At 45.2% G+C, this 19,377-nt stretch overlaps 2 non-coding genes and 1 pseudogene across 2 annotated transcripts; all 3 read left to right on the forward strand.

The window, feature by feature from the left end:
• The first annotated feature begins 9,500 nt into the window (after positions 1-9,500).
• Positions 9,501-9,572, forward strand: TRNAP-UGG (transfer RNA proline (anticodon UGG)). Its single transcript has one exon. It is a non-coding gene; the product is annotated as a tRNA-Pro (tRNA).
• Positions 9,573-10,320: 748 nt separating this feature from the next.
• TRNAP-UGG (transfer RNA proline (anticodon UGG)) lies at positions 10,321-10,392 on the forward strand. The gene has a single exon. It is a non-coding gene; the product is annotated as a tRNA-Pro (tRNA).
• Positions 10,393-12,615: 2,223 nt separating this feature from the next.
• On the forward strand, positions 12,616-14,262 carry LOC147856122 (protein ELC-like pseudogene; annotated as a pseudogene).
• The last annotated feature ends 5,115 nt before the right edge of the window (positions 14,263-19,377 follow it).

Genomic DNA, 19,377 nt, shown 5'->3' on the forward strand with positions numbered 1-19,377 from the left:
ATGTGCATGTGCAATGTGTGTGCACACAAAGGCGATTAATTGTGCATATGCAAAATAAAAAGGAAAAGAAAGGGTGGAAAGAGGGTATAGGAGCTCGTGCAAAAAGTAAGAGAGAGGAGAGATAAAAGGTAGAGGGAAGACAGACTATTAATTTATAGAGATAGAATTATATATTGTAAAAGAGAGAGTTAGTGGGCTAGTGGATAGTCACATTGACTATTACTTAAAGGTGCACGGTTTGAATTTAGTCTTACATTATAATGTCATTTAAGGAATTTTATTCCTTTTTCATTGAAGACAAATTTGGCGACCCCCCCTTTTCTTTTTTTCCTATAAAAGGAGGTCGAGGGGGGCTCATTCGGGAGGACGTTTTATGAGGAGGAGAGGTGCATGGGCAAGCCCAAACGGTCCCCTCGTCACAAGACGGGCGAACGTACAAGAAAGACACGAATAAAGAAAGAAGGAGAGAAAGAAACACAAACGATATTGACCAAAGAGTTAAATACGTGTTCGATTCTAACGCAAGAGGACCCTTTATAAAATAGGGTTTTGTTTACAATAGCAACTTATAGTTAACCATAAGCTCAATCAAAACATAAATATTAAATGCCCTTAGAGACAAGGCAAAACCGAACACGACGAAGATGAACACACAAGCACCACCAAAATGCTAATCCCAACGAACCACGACCACCCGAACGGCGAGCACACGGGCTCGCAACGACAAACAAGGCGGAGCAACGTCAAACCAACGAAGCTTAGGCTCACGAGCACTTCGAGTGCCGACGCGAATAAGACGAGCACGTGGCGATGGGGGGATGAAGGGGTATATGAGATGAAGAAAAGTGGTGAATAAGGAGATGAAGAGCTTCGAAGGAAATTTGGCGATAGTCTCCTCCTCCCAAAACCTCCTCCCGAATGAGCTCCCCTCGACCTCCTTTTATAGGAAAAAAAGAAAAGGGGGGGTCGCCAAATTTGTCTTCAATGAAACAGGAATAAAATTCCTTAAATCACGCTACAATGTAAGACTAGATTTGAACCATGCACCTCTAGGTAACAATTAATGTGACTATCCACTAGCCCACTAACTCTCTCTTTTACAATTATAAAATTCTATCTCTATAAATTAATAGTTTGTCTCCCCTCTACCTTTTATCTCTCCTCTCTCTTACTTTTTGCACGAGCTCCTATACCCTCTTTCCACCCTTTCTTTTCCTTTTTATTTTGCATATGCACAATTAATTAGTGAACCCGATGTGAAAGGGCGGCAAGGGAGAACCAAGATGCGAGGAGGAGAACTCGTTGAAGCGATGGCGGCGGTGGTGGAACGGTTGGTAAATGCCCGAGAAGGCATCACCGGCCTAGACCGGGCCATAGAGACGGTGGTTAGCACAATGGGTCAGTTCAATGGAAGAGATATCACGAGCTACTTGGATGCCTATAAGGCCGAAATGCTTATGCAAAACGTCCCTGAAGATAGGCGGCTAACCGGATTCTCTAGAGTGTTAACGCCGAGTATCCACGCGGAGGTACTCGAGATCCAAGCGGACTGTTGCAATTGGGTGGAGTTCGAAGAAAGACTCCTCGAGAAGTACGACCTTGATGACTCACTCAGAATTTCGAAAAGGGATCTAATGGAGTGGGTTGAGCTTCCCGACAAGGGGAGAAATACTATGGTACTTTTACAAGAATTTGAGAAGCGCTTCGCGCGACTCTCGATGCTCGATAGGATGGTGCTTGACACAAGCAAGGTCCTACTATTCATAAAGACTGTTGATGCACGAGACCAAGAGAAGGTGGGGTCCCTCCTCGAAATTGATGATGGGCTCACGACGGATTGGGCTATGGTAAAACGGGTTTGTAGCCGCTTCGATAAGAGAAGGGAATGGAATGACGGGTCTCCGTTGAGCAGCCAAACATCCACAGGCTCCATTAGTGAGACACACGAACCCAGGGGTGGTAGAATACCTGAAGAAAGAGAGCAAGCAAATGCAAGGTTCATCCTCGAGAGAAACGTGGTTGAAGCACCGTCGGGAGGGTCGGCAATAGACGAGCTCACAAAGATGGTGCGAGATCTCCAAATAGCGCAAGCTAGGAGAGAGAGTGGCGGCCCTCAAGATCGACGTCCCCCGTTCGCGCAAAGATGTATGTGGTGCGACAACCCCGACCACCTACGAAGGGAGTGTGGAGACTTTCAAGAGGCCCTAAGAAAGGATATTGTCTATCTTTGGAACAATAGGGTCTATTCGACGGAGACAAGGCGCCCCTTAGGATTGAATCAAGGCCGAGGGGGCATGAGAAGGCTAATGGAGGAGGCCGAAGCACGACATGTTGAAGCCGTCTACTACTCGGCGTCGGCTGGGATCCGAGTGGGGAAAGAGGTGAGGAGGCAAGAGGAGAAAGAGTTTGACTTTTGGCCGTCAATCCTTGGAAGCCTCTCTAAGGGGAAGTTCAAAAGAGAAGAAGCAGACGAGGCGGAAAGAAGGGTCCAAGAAGCAACCAGGTGGAAGGATCTGGTGGAAGAAAAGACAGGCTTAGTGGAAGCCGCTTGCCAAAACTACGAAGTAATGGTAGAAGAGAAGAAGGTAGGAAATGACGAGGGAGCCGGTTCATCAAGGAAATACGACGCTCGAGGTGCACGAAGAAGGGAAGAGCCGAACCAGTCTCAAGCACGCGACGAAAGATGGAAAGAGAAGGGGAACCCCCCCAATTTCAAGCTTTGCTCGGAGATCGAACAAGCAACAGACTTGAAGAAGGTAGTGGAGGAGAGGATCCTCGATAGTCGCGTAGAGTTTACTCTGCGAGAGGTCCTCGAAATTGCCAAGAAAGAATTCCACGAGGTCATCATCAACCTAATGAAGAGGAAGCGGCTCTCAACGGAGCAAGAAGTGGCAAAACCCGCGATTGTAAATGCATTGTCAATTGAGGTCCCCGAGGAAGACGAAGACTATGCGGACAGTCACTACACGAGGCCGCATTGGGCGAGAGCAACAACGGAGACACCAGTATGGGTCGGAGATGTAAAAGAGCCGATGGTAGCATTGATCGACCATGGCTCTGAGATCAACCTTATGTCCATGGACTTTTATAAAAAGGGAAAGTGGCCGATCAACACGAAGCACGGGTGGAAGATTAGAGCGGAGACCCGAGCAACCGAGGAGCTATACGGGGCTTGCCCAAATGTACGTGTGAAGGTGGGGAACGTAGAAATAGATCAAAAAAATTTTGTTCAAGAGATGTCCTCGCACCCGGTCATCTTGGGTGAACCATACATCACGGCGGCTCGTATGGAGACGAAGGTGCTAGACAACGGGTCGGCATATGCGAGGGTCAAGAACCAAGATGGGAAGCATTCGGTCCAATTCCTTACAGTGAGGCCCAACCATGAGCGCAATCGAGCCTCCCTCAAAGGGGATAACCGAGAGGATTTTTGATTCGGGCTATTAAAGAGTGGGGCCGCAATAGCCCGAGGCAAACTAAGACCCTAAACCCTTGTAAAACTATTAAATGTAATAGGAAAAAATTTTGGTTCTCCGAAAATGGAGCTTGTAAAATTACTAGTTTAAGTGATAGAGATAAGTCTAGGGCCAAGAGATACGAAAGGTATCTCAAACAATGTAATTTATTGGGGGAAGATGACATCATAAGCGGCGCCATGGAGGCAGTCTCGTTCGACGACACTCTCAGAGAGATGGAGAGGGTAGTCGTTTCGGGCCTCAATGAAGACAAGGTAATTCCAGTCAACTCAGTTGACATGTACACCGCCATCGAAGAGCTTGGGCAGTTGATTGAGGAAGTGAGGACGGTCAAGGTGCAAACAAAGTACAAGACCGTGGACAAGAAGGTGAAGCCTGTGGCTGCCCCATTGCCTAACGATAGTTGGGATTGGATAAAGGGGGTAGCGGCTGATCCTAGCTTGCGGGACCCACGAGGCATAGGGCATCGATTCACCGACGAGACGCGACAGAAGCTCCGGATTGGTGGGGGTGGCTTCCTATTGCCTAGGGAGGAGGAGAGATTTAGAAGGATGATCGAAAGCCACGGAAGGGCTTTCGCCTTCTCGTCGGGTGAGATAGGGTGTGTAAACCCTAAGATCGTGGAGCCAATGGTGATCTTTACGGTGCCGCATGTACCGTGGAACATCAAGCCAATCCCCGTTCCAAGAGCTCACATCCCGACGTTGATTGAGCTACTAAAGGAAAAGATCGAGATGGGTATCCTCGAGCCATCAAGCGCCCCATACTCGAATCGGTGGTTCACTGTGCCAAAGAAGAACGGCACATTACGCTTCATCCAGGACCTACAACCTGTTAATCAAGTGACAATTCGAAATGCCGAGGTCAGACCGAGCGTTGACGAATTCGCCGAGGCCTTCGCTGGAAGGTCTATTTATTCAATCGGTGATCTATACTCGGGTTATGATCAATTCCAACTAGTTGTGGAGAGTAGGGACATCACGACGATGCGGACCCCTATCGGCCTAGTGCGAATGTGTACCTTGCCACAAGGAGGCACTAACTCTGTAGCCCACATGGTAAATGCAATGAACAAGGTATTGAGAGATTGCATCCCTGACATCACCATGCTGTTCCTCGATGACATCCCCATAAAAGGGTGCTTTGAAGCAGAGAAAGATGAAACCTTGGACGAGGATGAGTGCAGACGTTTTGTGGCATATCACATCTCCGATTGCGAGAAGGTTCTACAAAGACTCGAAGATGCACGCTTGACCTTCTCGAGTGAGAAATCGGCATTCGGCCAACCGAAGATCCTTGTGGTGGGACACTTGTGCGGGGCGTACGGACGGAAGCCATCCCCGGCAAAGGTGGACGCCATCACAAACATAAGAGAAGAATGTAAATCGCAAACAGAGGTGAGGCGATTTCTTGGTGCCTGTGCATTCTACCACATTTGGATCCCGCACTATGCTCACCTAGCCGAGCCCTTGTATGGGCTACTCAAGAAGGGGCGGAAGTTCAAGTGGGAGGAAGAGCACACAGAGGCAATGAAGAGGCTCAAAGGAATGTTGGTAGCGGCACCAGCTTTACGAAAAGCCGTATACAAGGAAGGGGTGCCCATCTACGTGACGGTAGATACGAGTCCAACAGGGATCGGATAGGTCATCAACCAAGAAGGAGAGGATGGTACACGCTATGCCATCCGGTTCGGATCCAAGGTCTTAAGCGAGCGACAACGAGGATACGCCCAAGTAAAACGTGAGCTTTGGGGTATTGTGTCCGCAGTGAAGGCGGATAAAGATTACCTAATTGGGTCTGAGGTGGTAATAGAGACGGATTGCCTTCCAATCCTAGGGATGGTTTCGGGGTGTGCAACACCTGACCTAGCTATGCTAAGATGGATTGCTTACATCAAATCCATGAACCCGGAGATTCACCACATTTCAGGGAAGAACAATGCCATGGCAGATTTGCTATCGAGGGCAAGGTTCGAGGGCGAAAGCGACATGGTGTCTGAAGATGAGGATGTCGCTCTTGACTTCTTTAAGACGGCCCAAGCGTCTATAGATGATCGAGATGTGCGAGTGCTCCACGCCTTCAACGAAAGTGAATACGAAGGGGAGTGGCTACACATTGGCAAGTTCTTAAGCTCAATGACGGTGGATAGTTCATGGTCAAAGCAGGAAGCACAGAGAGTTCGAAAGAAAGCGTACAAGTACTTCCTACGAGGGGGATTCCTCTAGAGGCACCCAAAGAGAAGGACGGGGACACCACAACGAGTGGTCATAAAGGAAGAAGACCAGACAACATTGGTGTCTGAGTTCCACGAGAGTCCTTGGGCGGGCCATAGAGGAACGTGGGCAACATTTGAGAAGTTAAAGGAGAAGTATTGGTGGCCGGGAATGTACAAGGATGTCGCCCATTTCGTGGGGACGTGTGAAAGCTGCCAAATACACTCCAACATACACCATAGGGACGAGTTGCACCCGACCTACCCACTCACCATACACTTCAAATGGATGGTGGATTTGGTTTCGATGCCGATGGGAGTGGGCCAAATGAAATATTTGGTGCTAGCAAGAGAAGACCTAACAAACCAAGTAGAAGTGCGAGCCTTAGCAAACAAAACGACGACGGGGGTGTGTAAATTCTTACTCGAGGATGTCATCTGTCAGTACGGATGTGTGGGAAAGATAGTGGCCGACAGAGGAGAGTTGAACGCTCATGAAGCTACAGAGCTCTTTGACCAACTTGGAGTGAAGCTCTCTCTCACGACCGCTTATAACCCGGAGGCTAATGGAAAGATAGAACGCGGACACGGGCCTATCATAAAAGCCATTGTACGAGCTTGTGATGGGCGAGTCGGGAATTGGCCTCGGTTACTACCTTATGCCTTGTGGGCCGACAGAACAACTCATAGCTCAGTTACAAGTTTCATGCAGCTGAACTCATGTACGGACAAAAGCCGGTGATGCCCATTGAAGACACGATCGCTTCATGGGTAGCGATGCCGTGGGAAAACGAGATGAGTCGAGAAGAGCTTCTAGCCACAAGGATAAGGCAACTTGAGAGAAGACCCGAAGACTTGGAGTTGGCAAAGGAGAGGTTAGAAGTGGCTAGGCTAAGTAACAAAGCCCGATTCGACAAGACACACCGACTACGCCCTCAGAAGATCGAAGGAGACTGGGTGATTGTATATGATAGTAGTCTCGACAATCAACATAGCTCGATGCGGAAATTTGCAAAGCGATGGTTCGGGCTGTACGTGGTAACGAGTGCAAACGATAATGCTACCTACCATCTCACTGAACTCGATGGGACTAAGCTGGCTATACCAATAGCCGGGAAGCGGATCAAAATCTTCATAAAGCGACACGACAAGGAGCCAAACCTCGATGACCTTGACGAAGATAAAGGCGAGCAAACAACAAGCCACAGGGTCAATGAGGAGGAGGAAATGAACTATTGACCACCCTCAACCCGCCATTCTTGGCACATACCGGAGGATGTGCGGTTTGGTGGGGGCGGATGTCGTGATGTGGCGTGCTCGAGGGTGGGAAAAATCGGCAAAAGGGGGGGGTCAAAATGTGCATGTGCAATGTGTGTGCACACAAAGGCGATTAATTGTGCATATGCAAAATAAAAAGGAAAAAAAAGGGTGGAAAGAGGGTATAGGAGCTCGTGCAAAAAGTAAGAGGAGAGATAAAAGGTAGAGGGGAGACAGACTATTAATTTATAGAGATAGAATTATATGTTATAAAAGAGAGAGTTAGTGGGCTAGTGGATAGTTACATTAATTGCTATCTAGAGGTGCACGGTTCAAATCTAGTTTTACATTGCAGCGTGATTTAAGGAATTTTATTCCTTTTTAATTGAAGACAAATTTGGCGACCCCCCCTTCTTTTTTTCCTATAAAAGGAGGTCGAAGGGAGCTCATTCGGGAGGAGGTTTTGGGAGGAGGAGACTATCGCCAATTTTCCTTTGAAGCTCTTCATCTCCTTATTCACCACTTTTCTTCATCTCATATACCCCTTCATCCCCCCATCGCCACGTGCTCGTCTTATTCGCGTCGGCACTCGAAGTGCTCGTGAGCCTAAGCTTCGTTGGTTCGACGTTGCTCCGCTTTGTTTGTCGTTGCGAGCCCGTGTGCTCGCCGTTCGGGTGGTCGTGGTTCGTTGGGATTAGCATTTTGGTGGTGCTTGTGTGTTCATCTTCGCCGTGTTCGGTTTTGCCTTGTCTCTAAGGGCATTTAATATTTATGTTTTGATTGAGCTTGTGGTTAACTATAAGTTGCCATTGTAAACAAAACCCTATTTTATAAAGGGTTCTCTTGCGTTAGAATCGAACACGTATTTAACTCTTTGGTCAATATCGTTCGTGTTTCTTTCTCTCCTTCTTTCTTTATTCGTGTCTTTCTTGTACGTTCGCCCGTCTTGTGACGAGGGGACCGTTTGGGCTTGCCCATGCACCTCTCCTCCTCATAAAGGCGTACGAGCATTTCTGCGTGTGTTTGTGTCTTCCTTGTACGTTTGGTCGTCTTGTGACGAGGGGACCGTTCGGGCTTGCCCATGCACCTCTCTTCCTCATAACGGCGTACGAGCATTTGTGCGTGTGTTTGCGTCTTCCTTGTACGTTCGGCCGTCTTGTGACGAGGGGACCGTTCGGGCTTGCCCATGCACCTCTCCTCCTCATAAAGGCATACGAGCATTTTGTGCATGTGTTTTGTGTCTTCCTTGTACGTTCGACGTCTTGTGACGAGGGAGCGTTCAGGCACGCCCATGCACCTCTCCTCCTCATAAAGACGTACGGACATTCGTGTTTGTGTTATCGTCCCCTTGTGTGTTCATGTTGCATGCTCATCTTGCTTGTACTCATTTGGTCACTTGCCTCGTACGATGATCTCAGAAGGTCGACGAGTCGTGATCAACGAGAGCCACCGGCCTCACAAAACAAAGGGCAACGAGACCTTGGTCGGGAAGGGGTCGGGAAGTAGTATTGTCGTAAAGCAAGCCTCGAGTCTTCTCTATCCCTTGAGTACTCCCTAGTCCAAGACCCCCGTGGTCCCGCCCAAGTAACACATGTGCACGAAACTTCGCGACATAAATTGGTAGTCGTGATCAACGAGAGCCACCGGCCTCACAAAACAAAGGGCAACGAGACCTTGCTCGGGAAGGGGTCAGGAAGTAGTATTGTCGTAAAGCAAACCTTGGGACCTCTCTATCCCTTGAGTACTCCCTAGTTCGAGACCCCCATGGTCCCGCCCAAGTAACACACGTGCCCGAAACTTCGCGACAACGTTATGGGATGGATTGATGGTGAGAGAGATGGCGTGCATCAAGAAGCATTGCGGGGTGGGGGGTGGTGCCTAGAATGGCTCCACCCCCCTCCCAAGGGGGTTCAACGTAAGGGGAGATAGAAGAGAGATGACAAGAGAGAGATTGAGAGAGAAAGGGTTATTCTCTATTCATTCATTCCCCATAGGGGGTTAAATAGGTACAAAGGGGTAGATCCACAAGGGTGCAAGCCCCCTTGGCATTCACACCTAGTCACTCACTCACACCTCTTTGTATCTACCACACTCACACTTACATTCACACTCATAATTGTATAAAATCACATATTACATCTTTCACCCTCACTTATCACACTTATCAATCACCCGTACATCTCGTACAGTAACAAATATAAGTAGTGGCATGATTTTGAAATAATGGTTATAATGGGGACAAGGGCATTTGGTCTAGTGGCATGATTCTTGCTTTGGGTGCGAGAGGTCACGAGTTCATTTCTCGGAGTGCCCCCACTTTACTAACCTCGACAAAAGGTCTTTGAGTTCAGTTGTCAAAATGTGATTAATCGCATGATTTTGAAATAACGTATTTATAATGGTGACAAGGGCATTTGGTCTAGTGGCATGATTCTCGCTTTGGGTGCGAGAGTTCAATGGTCTTCACTAACCTCAACGGTCTTTGAATTCAATTCACGGAATGCCCTCAAGCTAAAACCATTGATATATTAAGTTCTATTGTCAAAATGAAACTAGGGTGTTTGGTCTAGTGGCATGATTCTTGCTTTGGGTGCTAGAGGCCCCGAGTTCAATTCTCGGAATGCCCCTGATATGAAACCAGTGAAGGAAGCTTGAGCTCAATTGTCAAAATGTGATTGTTTGTAATTTTGAGGTCTTTTGAAAAAAAAACTCATAATTTTGAGTTCATTTGGTCTAGTGGCATGATTCTCGCTTTGGGTGTGAGAGGCCCCGAGTTCAATTCTCGGAATGCCCCCAGCTAAAACCAATGAAGGAAGCTCGAGTTCAATTCTAAAATTGTGACTAGTTTACGATTTTTAACGTAATTATAGTGTTGACAAAGCCATTTGGTCTAGTTGCATGATTCTCGCTTTCGTTCAATTCTCGGAATCCCCCACTTTACTAACCTCAACAAAAGGTCATTGCGTTCAACGGTGACAAGGGCATTTGGTCTAATGCCATGATTCTCGCTTTGGGTGCTAGAGGTCCCGAGTCCAATTCTCGGAATGCCCTCGCGCTGAAACCAGTGAAGGAAGCTCGAGCTCAATTGTCAAAATGTGATTGTTTGTAATTTTGAGTTCATTTGGTCTAATGGCATGATTCTCGCTTTGGGTGTGAGAGGTCCCGAGTTCAATTCTTGGAATACCCCCTAGCTAAAACCAATGAAGGAAGCTCGAGTTCAATTTTAAAATTGTGACTAGTTTACGATTTTGAACATAATTATAGTGTTGACAAAGCCATTTGGTCTAGTTGCATGATTCTCGCTTTCATTCAATTCTCGGAATCCCCCAATTTACTAACCTCAACAAAAGGTCTTTGAGTTGTCAATGTTGACAAGGGCATTTGGTCTAGTGGCATGATTCTCGCTTTGGGTGCGAGAGGTCCCGAGTTCAATTCTCGGAATGCCCCCACTTTACTAACCTTGACAAAAGGTCTTTGATTTCGGTTGGCAAAATGTGGTCTAGTGGCATGATTTTGAAATAATGGAGTTATAATGGTGACAAGGGCATTGGTCTAGTGGCATGATTCTTGCTTTGGGTGCGAGAGGTCCTGAGTTCAATTCTCGGAGTGCCCCCACTTTACTAACCTCGACAAGTGGTCATTGAGTTCAATTCTTGGAATGCCCTCGAACTAAAACCATTGAAAGATGGAGTTCAGTTGTCAAAATGCAACTACGACATTTAGTCTGGTGGCATGATTCCCCTTTTGGTGCGTGAGGATCTGAGTTCAATTCTTGGAATGCCCCCACTTTACTAACCTTGAGAAGAAATATTTGAGTTCAATTCTCAGAATGCCGCCGAGCTGAAACAATGAAGGAAGCTCGACTTCAATTGTCAAAATGTGATGATTTTCAGTTCATTTGGTCTACTGGCATCATTCTCACTTTGGGTGCCAGAGGCCCTCAGTTTAATTCTCGGAATACCCCCACTTTACTAACCTCGACAAGAGATCATTCAGTTCAATTCTTGGAATACCCCCGAGCTGAAACCAGTGAAGGAAGAGTTTAATTCTAAACATGTGACTAGTTTACGATTTTGAACATAATTATAGTGTTGACAAAGGCTTTTGGTCTAGTTGCATGATTCTTGTTTTGAGTGCGAGAGGTCCCAATTTCAATTCTGAGAATATCCCACTTTACTAACCTCGACAAAATGTCTTTGAGTTTAGTTGTCAAAATGTGACTAGTGGCATAATTTTGAAATAACGTAGTTTTAATGATGATAAGGGAATTTGGTTTATTGGCATGATTCTTGCTTTGGGTGGTAGAGGTTCCGAGTCCAATTCTCGGAATGCCCCCAGTTTACTAACCTCGAGGAGAGGTCTTTGAGTTCAGTTGTCAAAATGTGAGTAGTGCCATGATTTTGAAATAACGTAGTTGCAAGGGTGACAAGGGCATTTGATCTAGTGGCATGATTCTCGCGTTGGGTGTGAGAGGTCCCGTTGCCATTTTACTAACCTTGACAAAAGGTCTTTGAGTTCAGTTGTCAAAATGTGACCAAAGGCATGATTTTAAAATAATGTATTCCTACAATGGTGACACGGGAATTTGGTCTAGTTGTGTGATTCTTGCTTTGGGTGCGAGAGGTCAAGAGTTCAATTCTTGCAATATCCCCCACTTTACTAACCTCGAGAACAAGTTTTGAGTTCAATTCTCAAAATGCCCCCGAGTTGAAACCTTGAAGGAAGCTCGAGTTCAATTAAGATACAAGTGAGAGATTACTTGTAGGACGCAAGACTGGTGTTGAACCAGAATGAGGGGATTTCATTATATAGTGGATCATGGAGCATTTTAAGGTTTTCTCCCGATTTTTTAGAATGTTTCAGCAAGTTCTAGGAAGTTTTAAAATGTTCTAGGATTGTTTTGTTCTTCGAACATGACATGACAATTGACCATTCATGAAGGTGAGGAAGAAGCTTGCTTACATAAGGGTAATTATAGATGTTAGTTATATAACCATCTAGGTTTGCATTCAGAGTGACATGGCACCATCATTATCCATCCAATACCCAACCGTACAACCATCCACAAAATGAAATGGAGATGACTTTGCTTTGCCTAGCTCGTTCAACATTAATATCGAGGGACGCTCCACGACGTACCTCAATGTTGTGAGGTTGTTGGGGGGCTGGAGTGAAATATGCAAAGGAAGGAGTCAATGTTCCATCCATCATGTTCGTTTTTTACAGGGCTAAAACACCAGGAGCTTCCGTAGACGAGGCTCAAGCCGTTTTTTGCTAACCGCCATATTTTGCCTTTGTGGTTTCCAAGAGAATAAGCTCCACGTTACGAACATTGTGGGAGAAGAAGTTACGCGTACGTAGTATGTAATGAGGAGGCTACGAGATGTCATACGAGGCGCGAACAAGCGAGCGAGCGAGAAGTGTTCTTGATTGATTGGTCATTGGGAGAACGTGGTGGTGGTCTCCATTGGACCATTAGACGGAAGGAAGAAGGAAGAAGAAAGAGACACCTTCTCTTGCTTTAGAAAGAAAGAAAGAAAGAAAGAAAGAAAGAAAGACAGCGTGAGAAAGAAGGGAAATTTGTGATAAACACAAAAGGGAGAGAGACAGAGAGCGCGAGAGGAGTAGGTATTTCTTTTTGTACAGGAACGAACGAAACAGGGGATTCCATCGATCTCTTTCTGTGTATTCTGATCAATCTCCATCGATCCGTCCATCCATCCATCGATCGATCGATCGATGCCGCCGCCCACTCCATCGCCATCTCCATCTCCATCGCCATCGCCATCAACAACACCATCGCCCTCATCGTCCTCCTCCCAAGAACTGGTGCAGTTTCTGAACAGAGTTCTGCCACAGGCTGGGCCAGATGCTTTGCCTTACGAAGAAGACCTGAAGCTCACCATACGCCATCACTTAGTCAGCCTCACACAAGAGTTCCCAAGCCTTCAGATCAAAACAGAGTCTTTCACACATAACGATGGAACGGTGGCGACCCTCCTTCAAGCCTGTGGCACCATACCGATGTACTATCTTAAGGTATTGTACAACATCCCTGTCTCTATTTGGCTTCCTGAAAGATACCCAAAATGCCCCCCTCTCGCGTATGTGTCGCCGACACGTGATATGATAGTCAAGCGCCCACATCCGCATGTCGATCCTTCGGGTTTGATCTCAGTTCCTTATTTGCAAGCATGGATCTACCCTCGATCCTCCCTCGTCGACCTTGTTCGGGAACTTAGCTTGATTTTTGGCCAAAACCCACCTTTGTATTCAAAACCCCCTTCCTATAATCCTCCGCCCCCACCTCTTAGTAGTTCCTATCCGACCATGCCACATCATCATCATCCCTCTGCCACATCATCTTCATCATCATTGTCATCATCTTTTGTGTCTTCAATTCGTCCGAATTCCTCATCTCTATCATCTTCAGTTCGTCCTTCATCATCTTATCTGCCATCCAAGGTTTCCGATCCTTCTTCGGAAGCTTTCCGAAGAGATGCCATCTCTACCCTCATGAATAGAGTGCAGAATGATGTGAATACCTTGAAGAAGAAGAAGGAATCGGCAGATATGGAAAAGCTTATGAGCTTGCAAGCTGTATTGAAACAAAGAGGAGATCAATGCAATGAGGGATATCGTAACCTACAACGTGAGAAAGAAGCTCTTGAGCATCAGTTGCAACTTATTCTCACCAATACCGACGTACTCGAGACATGGATTGAAGAAAACAAGAAGTCAAATATGGAATTTGACATTGATGATGTGTTTGAGCCTTGTGATGCTCTTTCAAAACAATTATTGGAATGTACGTGTGCAGATCTTGCTCTTGAAGATATTTTCTATGCATTAGATCGAGCTATGCAAGAAGGAACGATTCCAGTAGATGCATATCTGAAACATGTGAGGAGTTTGGCCAGAGAGCAATTTTTCCATAAAGCCATGGCGGAGAAGGTGAGGGCAATTCAAGCACAAACACAGATTGACATAATGGCTGCCAGAGCAGGTCGGTATAATAGATAGTGTATTGTCAATTAACATGGGACAAGTGAAGTTTTCCGTCATAGGAAAACCTTTCCCTGATGCTCATGAAAGTTTACCATTGCTACTCGAGCAATTCGTTCTACGTAATGCAGGCGAAAGTTTACATTTTCTGAAGTTATTCTATTGGGTTACTGTATATGGTTTTTTACCGTGATTTGCTGGAGATCCTACCAGATGCCTCTTATATAGAGTTTGAATCAGTGTAACATAAGGGAACATTGTTGTTAATCCATGTTTTTAATACTGAATGTACAACGAATATCCATTTTAGAACTTCTATCTTAAGAGATGTTCACAAGAGATATTGTGAAACGTTTTTCTTGTTCTGACCTATACACGCTGTTTAATATTTTAGGTAACCATTTAAATCTCAGGGTTGAATTCTTTGCACAATGTATGAATGCCTTTTGGAGCTATTTTGCTAGGGGGATTGATACATTTTCAGTGCTTCCTGTTTCATTCATACTGATAATCTCAAAGTTGTTTATCATGCACGTTGAGCTGTTGATGTTGGTACTTGTAGCTTTTGAGTTATCCGTCTTTCTCTACGTTTTTGTCTTGGGGCTTTATATTCATAAAGTTTGTAACTCTCGACATGTGTTTATGAAGAAGACATGGCTTTACTAGATTTAGGCCTTATTTGGGTTATAGATGGTTGTGTATGCCTGTATTTTCTGACCATGGGAATGTTATGTCCTCTGGTGAGTTGGGTCATAATGTCTATTTGGCATACTTATGAGCCAACAAATAACAGCAGCATGGATATACAAATTTATTGTTATGCTGCATTAGAACAGGGACTGGTGCTAATGGATACATTAATCATTAACTTTTAACTCTTTCTTGTTGATTACGAGCTCTGACTGAAATTTGGAATTGTTGCAAGGTGAAATAAATGTAGAAACTTTACTTGCTATAATATTAAAGCAGCTGTCCTTGCAATGGTCATAGATTTTTGAGGAGGCACAATGTTTCATCCCTTTGCTCATCTTACAATTAGGTACTTCTATCTTTGCGAAAGGCATACGCATTCTTGTCGATTACTTTGGAAGATAATTTCATGTGTAAAGCACTTAAATTTTTGTGTGACAAATGCTCCACAAGCTTGAGACAAATGGAATTGTTGGGAAGGACATAAAGAGGTTGATGGTTTAGTCATATCATTAATCAACTCTTGTAGTTGATCATTCTACTTGAATTATTTTAGTAAATCCATATGTCAATGTACAATCATGTTCATGCTCATAAGAGTTCTTTTAAATTATTCAAAGTAATTGTGTACTCTCTTTAGGAGCTAGCAATGGTTTGGTTGAAGCCAGACCCAACCGTAAAACTATTTAAAAATAGTTTGGCAATTCGTCTTTGCTCGGTTCAAGTTTGAGCTTCCTTCATCGGTTTTAGCTCGGGGGCATTCTGAGAATTGAACTCAAAGACCTCTTGCCGAGGTTAGTAAAATGGGGGCATTTCGAAAATTGAATTCAAGACCTCTTGCATCCAAACGAGAATCATGCCACTAGACCAAATGCCCTAGTTGCATTTTGACAACTGAAATCGAGCTTGCTTCATCGGTTTCAGTTCGGGGGCATTATGAGAATTCAACTCGGGACCTCTCAAACCCAAAGCAAGAATCATGCCACTAGACCAAATGCCCTCGTCAACGTTATGACTACGTGTAAAGAGTGAGAGGCGTAGGTAGTGTTGTGAAACGGAAACGAGCTCTGTGTATGTGTGTGAGTGCACGTAAGTCAAGTAGAGAGAGGGAGAGAGAGCTTAGAACAAGAAGTTGTATTAGAAAAATAGAATTACATCCAACTACAAGTTACAAGGAGTTGTTTTAAATACCAACTAGTCTAGGGAAAGTGCCCTTTCTACTAATTACAAAACTAGTCTAGAATGATTTCACTGGCTAGTGTGAACACTATCTCTATGGGAAGTTGAGTTCGGTTCTCAGCACACCCCTTCGAACACAACTTCCGGATGTCGAAAAGTTGGTTCGGTTCGATCCTCGAAAATCTTCGATTCGGCCGAATTAGCTTTCGGAAGGTTAGTCGACACCATTTTGACTGTTCGGGTGCTTTGTGCTCTTTGTTCGGTTTGATTATCATCGTACTTTGACTCTTGATTATCATCGTGATTCGACTCCTCTAGTTGGCATCAATCGACTGATTAGCTACTATTCGATGTTGTATTCCCCCTCAAGCTCGGCTTGTCGGTGATCGAGAGACCAAGGTTCGTAGTGAACTGCTGTAGCTTGTCGACACCCAAGGTTTTTTTGAAGATGTCAACCACCTGAAGATTCGTGCTGATGTGTTGTAAATTGACATCTACAACTTGAACACGCTCTCGGATGAAGTGATAGTGCACTTCGATATGCTTAGTCTATGCGTGGATTACAAGGTTCCAAGCCAGGTAGATACAACTCATGTTGTCGCAGTATAGGATAATCAGATCCTTGATGGGAACGCCTAGATCCTTCAATATGTGCTTCAGCCAGACGGCTTCACATGTGGCGACTGCCGCACCCATGTATTCGGCCGTTGTGCTCGACAATGCGACTGTCGGCTGCTTTTTGTTGTTCCAAGAGATCGCTCTACTATCGAGGGAGAAGACGAACCCGGATGTGGATCGTCGATCATCTTTGTAACCGCCCCAATTTGCATCTGTGTACCTTTCGAGTCGAATGAGCCGATTTGTACAGGATGCCGAAATCCATCGTCCCACGGATGTACCTCAGTACTCTCTTAGCGTGGTCGAGATGAACATTTTGAGGTTTCTGCATGAATTGTGGCTTTTTCGACTTCATTTTAAACCTCTGGAAGTGTCCGAACACTTCACTCTTCTGCCACATTGGATAGATCCAAACATGCGTCGAGAAGTCGTCGATGAATGTGACATAATATCGACAACCACTGAACGTTGTCGTCTGGGCTGGTCCCCATGTCAAATACGGGTCTCTAATGGACGTATTCACATTGTCCCATTTGTACACACTAGGTTTAGGACATCTTTGTAAATACTAAGAAGGGCAGTTGCCCTAAGTCAGTCAGTATATAAACTAACTTTGTAACCTAAGTTGATGTAGTAGTTGTTCATTCTATATATTGTGCTGTTGAGCCTGAACAATAAAGGTCATCTTGTGCTAACGTTTTGTTCTCTTCCTCTTACATTCTTGCGGATCTTCTTACATATTTTAGTTTCTTGTAATCATAAATCATCTCGACTTGTACTTGTTAATGATTTCTCAACAGAGGAGTGCTGACATTGTTCCGCACTAGACGACAACGTTCTCAACATTTGGTATCAGAGCTTGGTGTTTTTCAATTCTGCCGTTGCCGTCCACTTAGTCTCCATCAATAACTCTTCCTCAGTACACCTTGAAGATCTCGGCTGACAACTCCCTACAAGATCATCTTTTTTTGAAGAGAAACATCTGCAAAACTTGCACTCCATTGTTCTAAATCACCATTATAGTAAGCCAATTGGCCGTACTTTACCCCTGTGATCGTAGCTACTCGGAGTGAGATTTTGTTTTCTGAAGGCCTTGTCTTAATCTTGCTACATCGGATTAGATGACAATCGATTAGGTCAATCGACACTATTTACTCGCTCGCCCTAATCACTCGTAGTAGTTTGGGCTTCAAGAACAACCCCCTTCCGTGCTTCATTTGGCTAGACAACATTCAGAAAGGTTAATTGAATCTGTTCCTCTCATTGTTGTAGTCACCTGAAGTAGGATCGGCCTGGATAATTGGCACATGCTCTGTGTTCGGAAATCTCGGAAATAGACATTCGAAATCGAATCGGCAAACTCAGGTCCAATTCAACTAAGTCGATTGAATGTAATCACTCCAGACAGAATTTTCCAAATAGTCGAAATCGATTTGACTTGTGTCCAATTTCGGCGAGAACGACATCGAGTGAGCCGGTCGGCTGCACTCAACCATTGTTCAAGGTTGACTCCCAACAAAGTCTATCAAGCTGACACAAATGGCATCAATATCCGGCTCGTTAGAGATGAGTCAAAGGAAGTTCGACGGATCGAACTTCAACTTTTGGAATGAGCAAATGCAAGACTATTTAATAGTCAAAGGGCAAATCGACCCCATTGAAAATGAAAATGCGCCAGTAGGATACAAGCTGCTTGAATGGGTGAAGCTTGACAGAATTGTCCAAGCCACCATTTGGATGCACCTATCGGAGTCTGTGTACTTCAAGGTGCAATCGTGTTCGACTACCTTTCAACTATGGAAGACATTGTCAGACACTTATGAGAAGATGGTAGCCGCTACAAAGATATATATGATTCGACACCTTTATTTATAATCTTCGGATGAAGGAATCCGACTTGGACCAGGCACACTTGAATGAGTACGAAAGCTTAAGTTCCCAAATTGCGGCTCAGGGGATGACTATCGAAGATGAACTAAGAGCAATATTGCTTATGAGTAGTCTCCCCCCTTCGTGGGAAACTTTCATTACAATTGTGTGCAATGTGTCGACTGCTGCCGTTAAGTACTCAGTCACGAGCGCAATTCTGACTGAAGCAACTTGAAGCAAATCGTTTGCCAACGATTTGGCCAACAACCCTTACGTAGTACAAGGTTCGACCGAACGATCGAACAACCGAGGAAGAGGTTCTTCACGGCAGCTGAACAACCAGGGAAGTCGGAGCAAGTCCCGGGATTATCGAGTCTGCAATTATTGCAAGAAACCTAGACACATCAAAGTCGATTGCCATGCACTGAAGGCAAAAAACGATGAGGCTCAACAAGCTGATAAGAAGAGTGGCCGGCTTGAGGAGGTCAATTACGTCGGCTCTTCAGCTTAAGTACTGTCGAATGACCCGAACATACTATCCATTGAGAATCCAATCGAATCAGAAGTTCTGCTTATGACTAAGGAATCGAGCACATGGCTCTTGGATTCGGGCACTTCATATCATGTGACCCCTCATCGATCCCAATTTCGGCAATACTTGGCCCGACATTCAGACTCAGTTCGAGTTGGAAACTCGCAACATTGCGCTATCATCGAAATCGGCACAATAGAGCTCAACCTTCCGGGTGGCTCTATATTGGTACTACACAATGTTCGACATGTACCTGAGCTCTCAAGACCATTGATATCAATTGGACAACTTGATGAAGAAGACATTCGTGTTGGCTTCTCATAAGGAGGGTGGACACTCCACAGGGGGAACCTCTTGCTTGCTCGAGGACCGAAAGTACATTCGTTGGCTATACGTCACACTAGAAAAGGGTGACTTGTTCTTGGTCGACAATCCCGTGTCATCACTACGGCACAAACGACTCAGACACCTTAGCAAGGCCGACATCACGCATTTATCCAGAGCCGAATACATCCCTAAACTCTCCTTCTCTGATCATC

This window comes from Azolla caroliniana, unplaced genomic scaffold (assembly GCF_043228905.1).
Source record: "Azolla caroliniana isolate FFs.n. ecotype wild unplaced genomic scaffold, voAzoCaro1.0.p SCAF_13, whole genome shotgun sequence".
Taxonomy (NCBI): domain Eukaryota; kingdom Viridiplantae; phylum Streptophyta; class Polypodiopsida; order Salviniales; family Salviniaceae; genus Azolla; species Azolla caroliniana.